Here is an 18,828-nt window from a genome sequence, read left to right as displayed (position 1 = left end):
AGCAAGTGAAAAGGCTGCCTTGAAGAGCGAGCACAATTAAGGCATCTGCAGTCCATGTGAAATGAGAGAGAAGAGGAGGAATAAAAATATGCCGACTTGAATAGAAGTCTTTTTTTCAACATTTCAGGGATAGAAGGGGGAGCTTTAGCAAACCAGCAGATGACATTAAATCACACTGTTTGATGAGCTTCACTCGCTGTGGCAGAGTTCTACCACTCCTCTTCCTCACTTCCCCTCGCTTCTTTACATTCATGCTGCTTTTCCACCATGTTCCGTCCTTCCCCCTGCCCCCCTCCACCTGCACTTCCTCTGGATGGAGGGGATGGGGATGTTGTCTAGCTTCTGCTCTGACGGGACACTCCTGCATGCTTCATTGCCTCACAAATTTGCACTGATCGACAGTTGCAGGGTCACACATGGTCACAAATAGTTCATTTTGGTGCTCTGTGTGTGTGTAAGTTAGTGTGTGTACAACCACAGTGCTCTGAACATTTCACAGTACCACGCTCACAGACAAGTGATTCTAAAGCGTCTGTGTGCATTTTAAACATTTTAAATAAAAGCAATAAGATTTCAATTTGTGCTGAAAAGATTATTTATCAGATGATCAACAGAAAAAATAATAACTAATAATATTTTTCCTAAACATTTTTCTTTTGTTCCAGTCTGTTAAAGGAGATTTTTTTTCTGCATTTCTTTGTAACATCTGAGACAAAGGCAGTTTAAGATGTCACACTGGGCACTGGGATAGAAAGTTTCACAGGTTCACAAATGCTTAAATTTTGACATCTGCCTTCAGAGGTACCATTTGATCCTTACTCAATTCCCAAAACAATACATGTTTTGAGGGTGAATAATTATGCATTATACACATTTTTAAAACAGCAAACAATAACCTGTACTGCTTGTTTAAAAAAGTAAAGGTCTACATTATTTTGGAGCTCTGATGTGACTCTTAGGTACACACTGATTCTGTATTATCCAATACTTAAGTGAAACAATAATTTCTGATTAAAAAATTGACTGAAAAGCAATAGTATATCAGTAATGACTGACATTAGGCCTGTCTCACTTTTCAGCCTGGCCATGATTATGACTCCTCAATATGTGAGAGATGCTTCGGGGTCTGTGCTCTTTCCAGACAGGCTTTTACATAAACTGCATGGCAGAGGCCTCGCCAAATCTACCATCTGTTGGATCTCTCTCTCTTTCTCTCTTTTCTCCCTTCCTCTCATTTTCTTCTCCCTTTCTTCTCACCCGTCTGTCTGTTTTTCTCCTTTATTACAAATGTGAATTTAAAAAAAAGGCAGTCATTCTTGGACTGTTTACAAAACAAGAGCTTTCTGCTGGTTACAACAGAGAGCTCGGTTAAGGCAACTCGTCACGTTTTTTCTTTTTCTTTTTTTGTTTTGCACAGCATTTGTTACCAAAGATCTTTAAGGATACCACAGTCTTTTGTCAGAGGACCTGCTTTTTTGCCATTAGTAGAATGATATAAAACATGACAAAACAGTGTCTCTCTGAAGCCGGGTATTAGACGGGTCTATTCTCTCCGGGACTGATATGTAGGGCAAGGGAGGAACAGCAGGAGGAGGAGGAAGAAATGGGAAGGGTCTTTGCTGAAAGCTAGGGGGCGCACTAGCACATGTGCACCACACTGTGGACATGTACTGGCTCAAACACACAACTGAGGTCCTATTGGGTGTGGATATACATTAGGAGAGTACTACCAAAGCAAAGCAAAGAGAAAAACGCACAGATTTTATGGCTTTCTGCTATACACACTGTAAAATAACTAATAAAATCACAGAATTCGACAGAACACTAAGCACATGTCTGTAAGCACAGTGTGTGTTTTATGTGTATGAGTGAGAGAACAGGCTCTCTGTTTCACACTCACACATACTGAGAGAGGAGATGAGATATTGGGAGGTGGTGGTGTCTCTTTGACTGTTGTGCCTGAGGCAGTAGCACATGGGATGAGGGGTAAAACAAATGCTAATGTCTCTCAGCCAACTAGCACACATGTCTAGCATGGGGAGAGAGAGAAAGAGAGAGATTGGCATCTGTCTGTTAGCGTTGAAATCTACAATGCAGCATTGTTGTTTTCTACACTCATTGTTTCACTTTCCCTACAAGCTTCCAAAACGGAGGTGCCAGGAAATTAATTACTCTCTTTGGGAAATTTCTCTTTTCTGTCAGTTGCGTGTTGACCACTTTTAACCGTGTCAATTGCAAACATGAAAAGTGTATGTGAAATATTGGCAGAAATCCCCCCTGCTGAATACCAGAAAATTCAGTCCACTTTAAGAGCTGAAATGATGAGACACTTGAAAAAAAAATCTCTTCTTGCAGCTGCCATTGTTTTTCAGACTGAAAGCGTCAGAAGAACAACAGTGATCAGTAAATATCAATGAGTGACAGTAGAATGCCTTGGCTGAAAAAGAGATTAGGATTTATTTTTAAGGTTTAGCATCTGCACCATGCCTTTGCATGCATGAATTCATGCATGCGTTAATGTCTTCTGATGTGTGTGTGTGTGTGTGTGTGCGTGCATGTAACAGAGAAACCCACAGCCACTATCTGCTGTCTCCTCATTCATTCCCACCACCTGATCTCCATCTGAATTGACAGCTGTAGGGCTGACGCTTTTCATCTGTGCTACAGTTGAAAACAGCCAATAACAGTGAGCACAGAGCACAGCACTGCAGCACACTGATGGTCTCTATGTATGTGTGTCATTCACTCACTGCAGACAGTGCTACAACTCACCCTGTATTTTTAACTCATCTCTACCAGAACTGTAATCTTGCCCATTGAACCTTCAAATTGTTGGATGTTACCTCAAAGGGAATTGGAAAAGAAAACATTACCTATTGCTTATCGTCACCTTTCCTACCACTGTCAAACCTGTGTTTGCTTCTCTGCCATCCTTTTATTGTACCTGTTTTCTCCTGATTATTTTTTTCCCTTTTTTTTCTGAATGTTTGCACCATTTTGCTCAGTTCAAGTCTTTATTGGAATCTGTGCACAGCATTGCCAAAGCAACATATCAGTTTCCCCACAAAGACTGGCGTGTTTATGCACACAATGACTAATAATTTCATCTGAACTCATGTATTCATAGTTTTAATAACAACATAGGATCAAGACTCAAATGCCAATGAAGGCACCACAACAATTTGGAGCGTTTGTCACTGCATTTGGTATTTATGTTACATTACATCTCTGTTTGCCTCATGTTTGCTCTTTCATGCTTGAACCCCTGCTGCCTCTCTGTTTTGTTTTCCCTTCTCTCTCACTGTCTCTCTTGCTCTTTTCTCTAGTTACAGGATTATAGGGCTGAGGGTCAGAGTCAGTGTGCGCTGGACTATGAGGCAGAGATTAGCCTCCAAAGTTCCTGCCCAGCACAGTTCATAAAAGGAGGAGGCTGAGGTGGTGTGTGAGGTAGAGGTAGGGGATAGGGAGGATTAGTGGGAGAGAGACGGAGCTGCAACTCTGTAAGCAGACACCCTCTGCCTCCAACACCTATCCCACCCCTACTAAAAAAGAATGGTACAGCCCCGTATGTGTGTGTGCTTTTGTAGCTCTGCCCTGTTTTGGCTTTTGGTAGGGTCCAGCCCAGGAGGAATGCTAACTCACAGAGCTAGTGCCTGTCACGGCTTCTCTGCTCTAACCCTGCAAACACACACACGTACACAGAGATACGCATACACACATTTCACTTGTCACAGCTCCTCCACACCAGGCTGGTAATTAAACTCCCACTGATTTATTGAATGACACCAACAAATCCCAACCCAGCCTTTTTATGACAACCAAGCCTCCTTGGGCAAGAGTCGCCATCTTTCTTCTCACTTTATATATATATATACTTTTTTATGCTTTCTTTGTATGAGGCTTGGGGGCAGGGAAATACTTCAAGCATCTTTCTTGAAGACACATAAGATAAAAGTGTAAGATATCATGCACATATGTAAAAGAAAAACCCAAAAAACTTAGAAAGTATTTGCCTCAGACTCAAATCATTGACTAAAAACATCTCAATGTTGTTATAAATGAGCCCCCCCACCCCCATTAACATGCATTATAAGAACTATAATTAGCCATTCCTCGTGACAGGAAGTCCTGTGGGTGTCCGACTGACCACTCATGACGACACTGTGGGAGGCTTTACAATCCATCATGAGGGTGACTGATTTACAGTCCACCACTACCATTATAACACTCAGAAAGCCAACAAATGTCAGCGTTTTTCTCTTCTAAATCATATTTCTTCCCCCAGCATGAGGCCTTCTTCACCAGACCACAACTGAGACTCTTGTTTGTCGACAAGCGTTATCATCTACCCCTCCTCAGTTGGGGAGTCGAGGGAGATGAAGAGCTGTTGATGTATCTGATTCCTCTAAAAGGGCTCTGGGATGATGCTTTGGGGGGCACACGGGTGGGGTGAGATCCTCAGATCCTTGGCAGCTGCCAATCAAGCACCTCTCTGAAGTGCAATCAATATCATCAGGCTTCTCATCAACCTGATCCACCTCAGAAGAAAGCATGTCTCAGTTTATTTGATGAAAGGAAAAGAGGCTTTTCATCAGGAAATATGAAATAAATGTCAAAACGTATCAATCATTCACACACCTCTTCTATTCTAGCTATTATTGGATAGAATAATGATTCTCAGCACAAAAGTAAAACAAGAACTGTGGATGGAAAGTTTCGCTGTAGGACTATTGGCTGGCGACTATGTAGGTGGATGGGTGGAGCAGTAGGCTTCCAAACTGTGGGACTAAAGGTGTGTCACGGGGTGGGGGAAGAGGCGGGCTGGTGGCAGATTCGCGCTGACAGCTCAACACACGAAGGGTTGCCAGCTCCCTCCTGACAGAGAGAACAGCATACTAAATGCCTACCGGAGGTGCTACAGATGGAGAAGTCAAAGACAGAGGATCCTTTACAAGGCATTTTGGAAGGCACCATTAATATTTCATCAAAACTGCGTTTACACACGCAAACAAACAAAAAAGGAAGTGTGTTGCCTTAATCCGCCCTGCAGTCTCTCACACTCTCACACACATCTGCTCTGTTCTATACTTCTGATCCCTACTCACTCACTCTTCTTTTTACTTTACTGTTTCACCCACAAGCCCCAGCCCAACACTACATTTTGTTTTTTTCATTTTTTGTTCTAGCAAATGCAAGACCATATTTAGGGTTTTTGTCCCCAAAGTTTAATTATTGTAAGTTAAGTGGTGGAGTCTAATTCATTATTTTTATTTGCAGGAGTAAAGTGTGTATTAGCATTAGCATCAGCATTACTATTTGAAAATAATTTTTTTTGCTTTTTATCCCTAATCCTGCAGCTCTTCTTAGCTCTGTGAACACTAACATTTTGTTTTGCTTGATTTGTGATTCTCTATTCTCTCAACTAACATAATTTCTAGATGCAACAAGCAGCAGGTTTTCAGCTTATAAAATGTTATTTGTGTAGCACTGAACAGTGAGCAGAAAAGGTTAGCAACGAGCTGGTGTATTCATTGAAGCATTTTTCTTCTAAGGAGCCAGATTTTTTCTAGAGTGGAGATCAAAACAGAGTTAAAAGATGAGCCATTTTTAAAATGTTTTTTACAATAATCCTGCATTATGAGAGCAGATGCAAAATCCATCAGCCTTTTGAACCTACTACCGCATTAACTGCAGAACATAAAGAAAACCGTTCCTCTCTGATCACAGTGTGCTTCACTCATGCATTGTGTGGCACTCTTGCATTGCTGGCCAATATGATCTGAAGCCATCAAAGTTATTTATGGAAGCTGTAAGTAGCCACCCAAAAATCAAGAGAGCAGCAGGGTGGTGCTGCGTTAGCATGCCAACTAAAGGCATGAACTGTTTAGATTAGAGATTTTGAGGAGGCTGAAAATCTGCATGAAATGTTCAGTCACAGTAAAATCTAGTGTAAATATTACAATGCTTTGAAAAGCAATCACATCAATCCACTTAATCCAAACACAGAATGGCCTGACCTGACTTTATTTGCAAAGAACAGAATAACAGAATTCCCTTGCCTGTGCAATAATGCTAAAATCTTTATATAGTGCATACAGGAAGTTAAAGCACATATGCGAAGATTAATGCCAACACATACACACACTCTCTGTCTCTCTCACACACACACATATGGCACAGTGGTAGATCAACATGTGACGGTGAGAGATAGCAGCAGCTTGCCGTCTTTGCCGGGAGCAGCCATTAAATAAACATGTCAAGTTGTGTGCGTTTTAATGATGATCAGCCGAGCCCGGTTTCCCTGTGAAGCACCAGCCAAAAAGGATCGACACAGTGTAACTCCCCAGACCTCCTCTCTCTCTCTGTTTCTGCCTCTCACCGACACTTCCCTCACGTTGACAGAGATGGAAAGAAAGAAAAGAAAGAAGAGGCAGGCCCTTTTGAATCAAGTTTAGGGTGGGGGGGATTGTTTGTATGATGATTTTTCATTTGAAAAGAAAGAAAAACATCACTCAAGTGCAGGCTTTTGTGAGGGTTTTAACACAGCTCTATCCCCGGATGAGTGTGTTAGTTAGTTCTGAGTACTGTGTGTGTGACATGAGAGTGAGTAACGGGCTGGCTGGTAAACGCTCTGTTTGTGTGTTTACAGTGTTGCACGCCCTTAGGTGAGGCGCTCTCTCTCTCTCACTTTCTTACTTCCGTCTCGGCTTTGAAGAGCAGGGGCTCGGCGCTGGATTAAAGTTTGTTTGTTTTACGTTTAGCGAGCGAGAGCTGCCATTTCTCTCCCCCTTTCTCGTCATCTTCTCCCACTTGCCTCATGAAGACTCACACTCTCACATGCACACATACACAGTAAATCTCGCAAACACACCCTCACACATACACACCTCAGATCAGAAGTAGTGTGGAGTGCTGAGGCTGCATATGTAAATGCTGAGAGATTGTCAAGTGTCTGGGTGTGCATACATCAGGGTAATCAAGCCAGCGCTGATGGGGAGAGCTCGCTCCAGGAGCAGATCCGCAGTACTGGCAGTCACACAGCCATCACTGAACTGCTGCCAATAATGGGCTTGAGAGGTGCTGGAGGAGGGGGTAGAGAGCATGTGTGTATGTGTGTGTGTGTGTGTTTACTCGCACACAAACATGCCCATCTGCAAGTTGCCATCTATTTTGTATGGCATGTGTGCATGCATGTATGTTAATGTGACGCCTCTATGATAGAAAAGCTGATTGAGAGTGTGAAGGTGAAGCCAATCCGCCCGCAGAGGCGTTGGAGTTGCAGTTGGAGTGCTGCTGAATTACAATCTGATAGAAAGATGCCCGCAGATAACCTGGCCTAGCTTTACCTTCCTTTGCAATGCTACTGTGTCCAATGCAATAATCACCTTTTACCTCCTTCCCAAACTCACCCTATCATACTACCTTGTTTTTGTATCTCTGTCACAGCAGTCATGGCCTGAGGTTGAAACAATGAAAAGGGATCTGACTATGATACAATTCATTTGTCTTGTGTACTACTGTATATGTATATCCTATTCCAATGTCTACACTATGATAGCTTTTAAGTCAAGTTTATTGTATAGCCCAGTCTCACCGAGTATCTGTTATGTTGCTTAACATTGTCATTAATTACAAAAGCAATCTATGTCAGAATTTCATTAGTCACTTGATATTTGTAATTCCCTTATATTTTCAAAGTAAATGTATGTACCTGTACGTAGCTAGTAGTTCTGGTTTCTAGACTCTTTATAGGCTAAAGATTTCTCATACCAGCTTATTGAAAAATTAAGCTTTGTTATGGTTTAAACTAACCAAGTATATACAGAAACGTCAATTAGTTTTGACCACTGACAACATTAAGATACTACTCATTTGCTAATATATGGACTTGGACAAGTGACACAAAAATAGAATAAATTACACATTGAGAAAGTGACATCCTTTTAGTATTAGGGAAATTAACCGATTATGCAAATTGTTGCATTACAACTTCAAAAACCTAGCTGAACGTTAGCATCAGTGATTATATGCAGCTCTGCTGTTCTGGCAGTGAAGCTGCTGAGTTCAAACATCCCTAATTGTTGAATTTAAACTTGTGGCTTACACCTATTATTGCTATAAAGTTAGTAATAACACAACTCTAACCTATTACTAAGTAATGCTTCACTGTCTACAAATAAAAACACAAAAATAACTACAAGTTTTGTGTGATAGAAGTATTTGCTTATTCAAATATCCAGCAAGTGCAGAGCAACATTATCACTTATGACATCATGTTTCTGGCTATTCACTTTCTTTTACCTCTGTTTTTGGCCACTGCTGACCCTTTACCAGGCCTTTTAGCTGCTAAATGCTCCACTCCTGTTCACCAGCAAGGAGCCTAACTGTGTCTGGCTGCACTTTGTTGCAGAGCCTGTAGTGTACAGTAGATTTTTTTCACTCAAAACAGCTGCTGGCTGCTATGAGAGAGCACTGAGAGTGAATCAAAACAATAAAGTTGCAGACTGGATGGATAAACAGTGAGCTGCAAGACACTAAAAGGCTCCATAAAGCTGGGGGACCTGTACATTCTTGTGTTTCTCTTTACATCCATCACTACAAGAAACTCCTGCCACACTGTTTTTACATTATTATTTCATACAATGTTATTATTAACATATCACTTACAGTAACCTATGGATGAAATTAATTTATTTCCATTTTTAAATGATGAATGCAGAACTCATAACACTTCTTCTCCCCTCCTAATCTATATTAACCCTAGTTTTCCAAATCCTCTCCCTTAAATCACAGCAAAGACCATACTATACTACTCTATCTTGCTATTTGCCTGCTATGTTATTCATGCTTAGCCTTATAATGCTGTTCTACCCAGCAGTATCCTTTATCTCATCCTAGTCTGTCTGCCCTGCTCTTTTATTGTACCCTACACACTAGTCTATTCCCTTGCCTGGTGAGAGCACAGGCACGTCTGATCAACTAAACAGATCCCCCAGCAGGCCTTGCTCTTCCCCCCGTGGAGAGCCCAGGATTGGGAAGAATGTTAACATTGCATTACAGTATGCCGCCATGTACACAATGTCCTCGATGAACGACACAGCTTTATCTGCCTCTCATGGGATCTCAGCTATGCCTCGTTCTCTCTCCTTTTCTATTTCTATGATATTCTCACTGTCCCTTCCTCTCACCTCCCCCTCTCTTTCTATGCGCACATGTGCGATAGACAGAATATCAGGATTACAGTATGAGCTGACATGGTGACATGGTGTTAATCGTCAAAGTCGTGTTTGTTTCCGCCCAGAAACTGTCACCCTCTAATAATGAGCCCCCAAAACCCAACACAATTGGCGCTGGAATGGCAGGAATAGCACAATAGGCACAAAAACCCGGCAATCTTGTCAAATATATACAAATGGTAGACATGGAAGGAAGCTACACACGTCCCCTTTTCTCTTGTTGTCATAGAACACAACATGCATGCCCTCCACGTCTTCTTCCTGAATGGTGTCATCAGAGGCCTGCAATTAATTTGTGTAATTACCCCTCTCCCCCCATACACACACACACACACACACACACACACACACACCCATCCCAACACCACCTACCCCATCCGTCCCACTCTTTCAGCCTCCCATGAGTTTGGCATTGCGGTCCTCTGGCTTTAACCCCACTGCCACAAGTTACCAACACACACATACACAAAGCTTAACAGCTTTCTTTTGCCATGTTGATGAGGTGCAAGTATACAGAAACACATCAGACAGAAACACATCAAAACACATTGCACAGATACAGTTTAATTGTATTGTATTTATTTGTGACCAGTGTTCGATTAAGGTCAATAAATGGTTCTTGATGTGGTTGGAAGGAAAACTTCTTTACAGCATTTTAGGCTTTCAGGAGGATAACAGTGATTTGTGTGCATTTGTGTGTACACGCTTGTAAATACGCTGGGAGTTAGGTGGGCAAAGTCCTGAGGTCACAGCTTAGCTAGCCTACTGGTCCACTAGCTTTTGTAACTCAAGGCAATCTCCCCTTCAGTGTTTCTTCCTTCATCGTTTAAGAAAATCAGTCATGTTCCTGGGGGTCACAGTCCACATTCAAAGTCATACTGGCATACACCACACCACTTAATAACTCATATTCAAACTTTAGGGCTTCTTAACAATAACTTTGAAAAATCTACTAGCTTTACAGCACAGATACGCAACTGAAGGAAATATTATCATTTCTATGGCTGTTATCAGTTGTTATTGGGACCACACAGGTGAGTCTTTCTTCACCTCCTAGTTTCTCAGTAGGTTGAACCAGCCCTTCGTTGTCATGGTTATAAAAACAAATGTGGAGTGCACCAGGGTTTGACACAAAAAGTTCTTGGTTAGGTTTAGAGATCAGTCCTTAACCCATACTAAAGTAACAGCACAGCACCGACTGGGTTTAACATGAGCAACAAAGTGTTGTCAAAATCCTGTGTTTGTCAGGGCAGAACAGTCACGAAACAGTTTTAACACCACAAGACTTGGAAATAACTCCAGTAATAACAACCATATTAATTACTATTTATCCACACTGATAACACTGACCGCTTCAAATTAAGTAATAAATTATAGACCAGTATCGCTAACCTAATATATCAGCCTAAACATCAGTGTGTGTGTGTCTGTGTGTGTTTGTGTATGTGCTCTAACAGCAGCATTCCTGTGCTAACATAGGGAAAGTATGTGTAGAGCGGCAGCTGCAAAAGAAGGGCCTCCCAAACCCGGGCTGACGCAAAGTGACAGCTCTGTATATCTCTCACTGGCACTGACAGCTGACAGATGGATAGCACTCATACACCGCAGGAGGAAAAAAAAAAAGAAAGAGAGCGGAGGAGGACGAGGAGGGGAGGAATGGAGCGAGAGAAAGAAAGAGAGATAGAGAAAGCCCCGAGGATGATTCGCCAGCATTGCTCTCTGTTCAGAGGGCCAGCGTTTGATTGAGTGCTACAGAGAATAATAAACCCTCCACTACCCGGTGCAGTGCCAAGCTTTCTCTCCCTCCTTATCTCTCACTTTCCCCTCCCTTTCTCTCTAACCCCTCTCCTCCTTTAATTCTCTCCTTCTCTCCCCAACCCTTTTATTGTCGCCCCTCCTCTGGACGTTCTCTCTTGCTCCTTTATGCTACACCTTCTATTCCCTATGCCGCCTTCAACACCTCGTGGTCTATCTTTATGTTTTCTCCCTCTCTGCTCCCCATTCACTCCTCTGCTATCTGCCTCTATCTGCCATCCCGGTGTATTTGTCTCTCTCTATCTGAGGTGTGAGAGACAGGGGTAAGAGGTCCCTGTCAAACAAACCAACAGTACTCACTCACAGCTATTCCCCTGTGTATCTGACTGTGTATCTGATTCTGTACGGTGTTCTGTTTCCACATCTACAGACACATGGAGGGTATATGCACGTGTGTGCACACACACACACACACACACAGCAGGGGAACATGTGATGCACAATACTAGCAAAAGCTTTATATCAAAGGCAGGTAAACATCCATTACAATGAAAAAATCCTTATTCAAATAATATAAAAACAATTGAAAGCTATTATAATATCTGTCATGAGAAGAATATTATTTGGTTTTATCATATCATTTACTCAGATAAAGGGATATTTAGCCAACTTTCGACATTCAACCATTATCATACAATTCAAATGAAGTCTCACATAAAACGCATATTTATAATATACTTGATACATTATGAGTTTGAGATCTTCGGTATAAGATTGTATCCAATGGAATTATCCAGTAATGTCAGTTTTTTTACTCTACTATGTTTCTATGTTTCTAAATGGATGATAAAGTAATCATAACCCAAGCAGCTAATAACTGTAAAAATGTTCCAACAATTCTGATTTTAGAATGGATGGATAAATAGAAACACAGTTCCTGAGGCTTATAAAAAATGTCAAAATACACTGTCTCATAAAGAATAACATGATATATTTAAGACCATTTTTGTCCTCACAAAAGTGACAAATTCCCATTTCTTCACACTTTTAAAACTCTTATTATTGCTAAGTGGGAGTGAAAATTTTCAAAAAGAAACAGCTTGTTTGGACGAGTTTAATGACTGTAATTTTTGATGACCAAAGACAGACATTAAGTGAGTGACAAAGTCCATGTTAGGAGCAAATGCAGGGCAGAAGACTGGCATTTAAATTCCAATGTGAAACACTGTATTGTTTTCACTGTATTGTGAATGACTGATGATGATGATGACAGCAATGGTTTGATCAGATCTGTCCATGGTGTACCCCACCTCTCACCCAATGTCCACTGTATTTGGTTCTAGCCAAATGTGACCCTGGATGGTCCAGGATGAACAGTATAGAAAATGGGTGGATGGATGGATGGATGGATGGATACATTTATGCTGTGAATGCTACACATTGACCTGAAACCTTGAAATCATCATTGGTTAAATAATTTAACCCTTAAATAAAACGTTAACCATATGGGGACTTGGTTTTTGGCTCCAGATCAGAGATGAATTGTCATATATGCTAAACACATTTTTGACCCTGCAAACTGGTGAATATAAACACATATACAAGCACGTGTCCCTGTTAGTCGAACAATACCTTTCTGTCAGGCTAAAGGCTATACCACATCTACAGATGAAGGTTTTGCACAAAATGTCAAGCGACCCTCTTTGCCACCTCCTCATTCCTACCCTGTCCCCCCTTCTCTGCTGCTTTTATTTGGGAGTGTGAAGGAGAGGATTATGGATGTTAGAGGGGGTGAAAGGGAGGGAGAGAGAGAGGGTGGAGGGTCACATTCAAGAATTAAAGGTGTCTATTTGCTGCTTTTTTTCTTGACATCCACTGCATGGCAGGGACATAAAATGGGCACCTCAGTGTTGTGGTGCCCAGATGCTTCTGAATGTCGCTGTTTATCCTTTCACTCTCTGCACTCGCACTCGCACACACACACACACACACACACGTTCACTTCAGCTCTATTTTTCCATCTCCTCCGTGAGGGTTAATCTGTGGATGTGTTCCAGTGCCCTCCCTCTCTCTTTCTGTCTCTTCCCCTTCCCCTCCTCCACCTCCTTTTCTTTCCCCTCTCATCCCTCCATCCCCTGGGTCTGTAGACGGCCTGTTTTTGTGCATCCCAACATAGAGGGGAGAAGCTAAGAGGCTGCCTGGCTGCTCAACTGGCCGGCTGGCATGGATTTGAAAGATGTTTACTAAATAGCCCCCATGTCCCTCTGCCTGGCATTTAGTAGTCAAGACTGCCTGCCTGTTAGAGCAAAATATGAAGGGAAAATGAGTCAATGCTTGTTGTGGTGACATACTAGTTCTATACAGGCCTTCTGTTCACAGTTTCCAAACAATTTAATAAGTCATTTCAATTAGCAATAGGTCTTGAAATATATTTTCTAACGTTTATTTTTCAAGGGAAACAGGGGAAGATCATTTTCACTTCCTGCAACACCCTGCTTCACATCCACCGTGACAGACATTCACACTGGATGCTACTAACAAAAAACAGTGCCTCCTAGTTGCTGAGGGAGAAAAGTGTTATACTGTACGCTCCCTTTCCAGAGTCACAGGTTTCTTCATTGCCAGGATTTCTGAAAGAAGTAAGCCGGGTGAATGTGATATTAATGACTTGTTAAAATGTACATGGGGAGGTACTCATTAATGCAGACAGGCAAACTCACATGCTCTCTCTCTCACTCACACACTCACACACTCTCACACACACACACACACACACACACACACACACACACACACAGAGTCCCCCATCTTCTGAGCTGTTAGAGGGACAAACCAGGCTCATCATAAATCAAGATGATAAATCCTGATCATAAGTCTGTCAGGCTTGTGTCAGAGCCAGCGGGCGGAGACATGCCCTCAGATGACAGGGACAACAGTGACACCCATCACCTTCACATGCCAGGCGAGACACCACACACACACATGCACACACACACACACACACAAAAACTGGCCTCTCTGTCCTCTAACACTTGCTCTCCTGTCCTTTAAACAGAATGGCAATGGCAATGGCAAGGGCACCCCCCCAAAAAAAAAAAAATTAAACATGCACACAGTCACAGGTATGCATTGCACACAATACTTCTTACCAAGTAAGCACTAGACAGAAAAATATTACTATTCACTCCTTTTCATGAAAAATTTTTGTTAATGCTGCTATGAGACAAAAATGGACTCAGCTATTAGCCTGGGCCGACCTTCATTAACAGATCGCCACTGATTCCTCCCAAAGAGCTGTTTACCTAATTAAAACTTGGAACCTCACATCAGTTTGCCTAAATAAGTATGTCAAGTAAAATATAACTTCACCATTTACAGACAGAGGTGATGAACGACTCATTTCTCAGTGCTGTGCTGCTAGGCTTTGTGGGAAGACATAGAGTTAAATCACACTCGGGGAGGCAAGTGTTTGACAGACCTGGTCCTTGTACCGCTTGTCACGCACATTTGATATTTTGATAGTTTCCCGTCTCTTCCCATTAGCCCCTGGGGTCCCAAAACCATTTTAGATGTTTATCGGCAAAGCGCTGGGGGTTAATTTCGTGTCTCGTCAGATGCAGCGGCTCAGAACAGTATCACACTGTCACCCATTGCGGCCAATCGTCGCAATCGGCCGGCTTATCAGGGAGAGTTGTGTTACAGTGAGTGACACATGACAATGACCCTGCTGACTCTCTGAGGGCTGATAGCATCTGGGTTTTCTTTTTCACTACCTCTACTTACTCTCCCTCACTTTTCCTCCCCCCAACCCTCATCTTCCTCTCTGACTGCAGGCAATGGAGAAATTGGGACTTTGTCTCTGGGGAAGTGGAAAGAGTAGGAGGAAGAGTATGGTGCCTTTGAAGGAGTGTATTACTCACACACATACACAGATAACACACATGAAGCAATTCCTGCAAGCTCAGTGTGTTTATACACACACTGGGTGTGTGCACATATGAGATAATATGCATGCCTATCTCTGCCCATCCATTTTTATCAGCAACAAAAAGGTATTGGTTTCACTGTTTGGTGTGGAACAGCATGAAGCCACAGGGCATGCCTGCTCAATAATCTACTAACACACTGAAACACAAACACATACACACACACACACACACACACACACAGATACACACTGAACTATGCATACTTAATATGCAGAAGTATGCTGAACATGCATGGGTAGCAAATGTACAGTTACATGACCCACATTTTGCATTCAAAAGTACACAAACAAATTAAAGACATAGGCCTACTCAAAAACACACGCACACAAGGTGCTCTCTGGATGTCCGTCAAGACTCTCCCAGTCATTTCCATTCTCCCTTGTCCTCCCAGGATCAGTCTTTTTTTTATTGCCCTCTGGTTTAATCCCCTATTTGCTTTCAGCTGCTGGTAGTGAGGCGGTGTTTATCTTTACTAATACACACATAGCTTGAACTGACTTGTTTGATGTGCAGTACATCACAAATGAATGAGCGTTAGTTATTTGTTTGTCACAGTTAAAAAAAAAAAAAAAAAAAACATGACAACATCGATTTTGTGATATCCATAAAGAAATGAGCATGGCAGCATTAACCGGACTCTGTTTTACACTGTCTGCAACTGAGTCAGAATTTGTTAAAAACTGCTGCTGTATTGTGCAAACAGGAAGAATGTGCAAAAGCAAAGCAAAAGAAATTCAAAAAAAGAGATGTTTTTCTGGCAATTGCAGGTGGTTGCTGAGAAAGAAAAATAATGAAAAATGTCTATGTTTAGATTTCTTAATTTGAAGGGCATACATGGCAAAATGCTAAGAAATCGCTGGTGTAATCTGTGTCTTTCATACAGACAGCACATGTAACCAACAATATACTGTATTAATGGTGGATTGATTTAAATTAAATTTCGTCTTTTCAGTTTTCTGTGGAGGGGCAGTAATTCTGAATGCGTTACTCACTAGATGATGCATTTGTGGATATTTGTACAAGGCAGCAAATGGCAAATGTGTGTGTGGGTCTGTATGCGTGTGTAATTCTTTGGGCGCCAGCCATGTCAATCAGCCCCCTGCAGCGCAACTGCCCTTCACACTTCTGTTTATCTGCTGCTGCTGAGGACTGGGAAGACTGATAAGAGTACATCACTCTCTGATTCCCTCTCTGCCCGTCTCTCTCTCACACACAAACACACACAGATTGTTAGCTGTCCCTTCTAGCATCAGTGAAATTCATCGAGGACTATGTCTCACCACAATCATAAACTGGCGTTGCCTTTATGAAAGTGAGTTCTGTCCACTGCCAATATTCACCTGTGATATTCACTCTACTCTCATGTACACAGTGTTCTGCAAAGTCAGATGTTTAATCAGTGCACAGTGAAGATTTAGAGTGTTCAGATTTTGAAAAATCATCATAATCATGTGGCTGATGGTCAAGAAGAGACCATTTTCTCCACATGCATCTGAGCCGTTTCAGATTGTGCCCCATATTATAACCAAGGATTAGAATCCATTTTCCCTATCAAAGCATTTGCCGTCGGCAATGTTGATTACTCAAACCCCCAAAATGTTTTTTTCTTCTTTTTCTTCCCGCCACCTGAAATTTTCCCTTTTCATGTCTGATGGCCGGCAACTGCAAGGCTCCACATTTCCCTGGAGACTAGCCATTGTTACCATGGCCGCCGAACATTATTGGCGGCTATTGTGCCACCCTTGTACACCTGTCACTCAAGGATGGGGAGGCCATTCTGAGCACACAGCCACACTGTATTAAAGTAAATGTAAGTCTATCGATGTGTTGAGGGAGTCCATGCATGTTGAGTAGTTTAAGTTTGCACATCTTTTTGTGTACGTGTGTGTGTGTGTGTGTGTGTGTGTGTGTGTGCGTGTGCGCGTGCCTGTGTGAGTATATGTGTGTCCTCAGTCAGCCAGCTGAGTCTGCAGTCAGTTTACGTTTGGCTGCAGGGCAAAAGCTCGAGCAAGAAATGAATTCTGACTCGCCGAGCGCCTCACATAAATTCCTTTTTTCATATTCCGACACAAAAGACAACATATCTGCATTGCATTAGCCCTGGGACTCCTTTCTCATTCTGATGATGATTTAGGGATGTTGAGATTTCCCTATGAACATCAGCGCTGAGCCAGAGAGAAAGAGTAAGACAGAGATAAAGAGGAAAGACAGTGAGAGATGGTTTTGGGTGTGGGTTAAAGGGTGGGAGGGGGTGCTAAGAATGGAAAAGGAAGGATAAAATTGTAGTTAGGTATCATGTGCAGCCAGAAATTATGTTTTTTTTTCCCCCTTCAATTATTTGTTTGCCAACATCTGAAGTTGCGTTTTGTTAAATGTAATGTGCAAAATATCCAAGAGAATGTTATTTGGAAGTTGTAAAGTTAATGGCTTTACATTACCTTGAATGTAATATTCTGTTGTTTGATGATTACACTGTAAGAAAACTTTATCTATGCTTCTAATGGACTCCAAACCTTGTTGCAATAAACAGTATGGTCATCGGTTTTCAAGTAAATTGTCAGTTTAATGTCTTATCATTAATGTGGCAACCATCCAGTTGCCACATTAACATTTTTATCATATCAAAAGTTATTACAGCCGTTAAACCTTCATACCTTTATAATGTCTTATACCTTATGTTTACATCATAAAGTGTTTGTCTTATACTGTGCAACAACAACTATCTTGCGTTGATTGGCATGTATTGGCATATTATTAGCACCTTTGCATGAAGAAAAAATTTATTTCAATTCCAACATAAGCAGTCAATTTTTTTTCTCTCTCTTATCCTTGAGCTGCACTGAGTGACATGCTGGGTAATGTTTTCTTTTGACTAAGGTGACAGCCCTCAATTACCATTTGGTCCAAATGATGCCACTGTGTCTCCAAGATGGAGAGTAGACGATGCTGTGGTAGAAAGAGGGCAGATGTATAAACTCACCTCATCGATTTCAGTTTTTAACCAGTGGCTTTTTTTTTTTTTTTTGAGCACCTGTTATTTGTAAAGGTCGCTTCTGTGGCAGGAAGGCATTTCAACAAAAGAAAAATAAATACAGTATGTGCTGTTTGACATATTCATAGTGGAAAGAGTCCCTGGTTTTAAGAAGGGCCACTTCTATTTTTGTACGTTTTATTATGAAATGCTTCGTACTGTTCAGAGTCACTTGAAATCCTTTGATGAGGTGAAGTGCAACATTTTTTCTTGCTTTTTTCAAGTACATTTGGCAGATCAGTTGATGTCTTAAGTATGTCCTGGACTCATATTAACATTTTACTGTTGAAAAGGTGCTGCAATGCATCACCTTAACAGCATCTCACTTCTCAATGCTGCAGCGATCTTTTAGTGATGACAGTTATGCCGTCTATTAGTGGGTGGAAGAGAGAATTGCGTTTGTATGTACTTGTACAAGCAACACTGCGTGTCAAATGAAAATCAATTAAAACTGTAATCAGAAATTTAAACACTACAAGGTTGACTACATAATTTGGCGCATACATTCAGCCATTCTTATTCAATACATTTACCTTGGTGTACTTCATCCATCCATCCATTCTCTATACCTGCTTATTCCTTAACCAGAGTCACAGGGATCTGCTGGACCCTATCCCAGCTCTCTTTCAGGTGGAAGGCAGGGGTACACCCTGGACAGGTCACCAGTCCATCACAGGGCCACATAGAGACACACAAAGACAAACAACCACACACACTCACATTCACTCCTATGGGCAATTTAGGGTCACCAATCAACCTAACATGCAAGTTTATGGACTGTGGGAGGAAACCGGAATACCCGAAGTAAACCCACACA

Source organism: Mastacembelus armatus, chromosome 16 (assembly GCF_900324485.2).
Source record: "Mastacembelus armatus chromosome 16, fMasArm1.2, whole genome shotgun sequence".
NCBI classification, from domain to species: Eukaryota; Metazoa; Chordata; class Actinopteri; order Synbranchiformes; family Mastacembelidae; genus Mastacembelus; species Mastacembelus armatus.
This window is presented reverse-complemented; position numbering follows the sequence as displayed.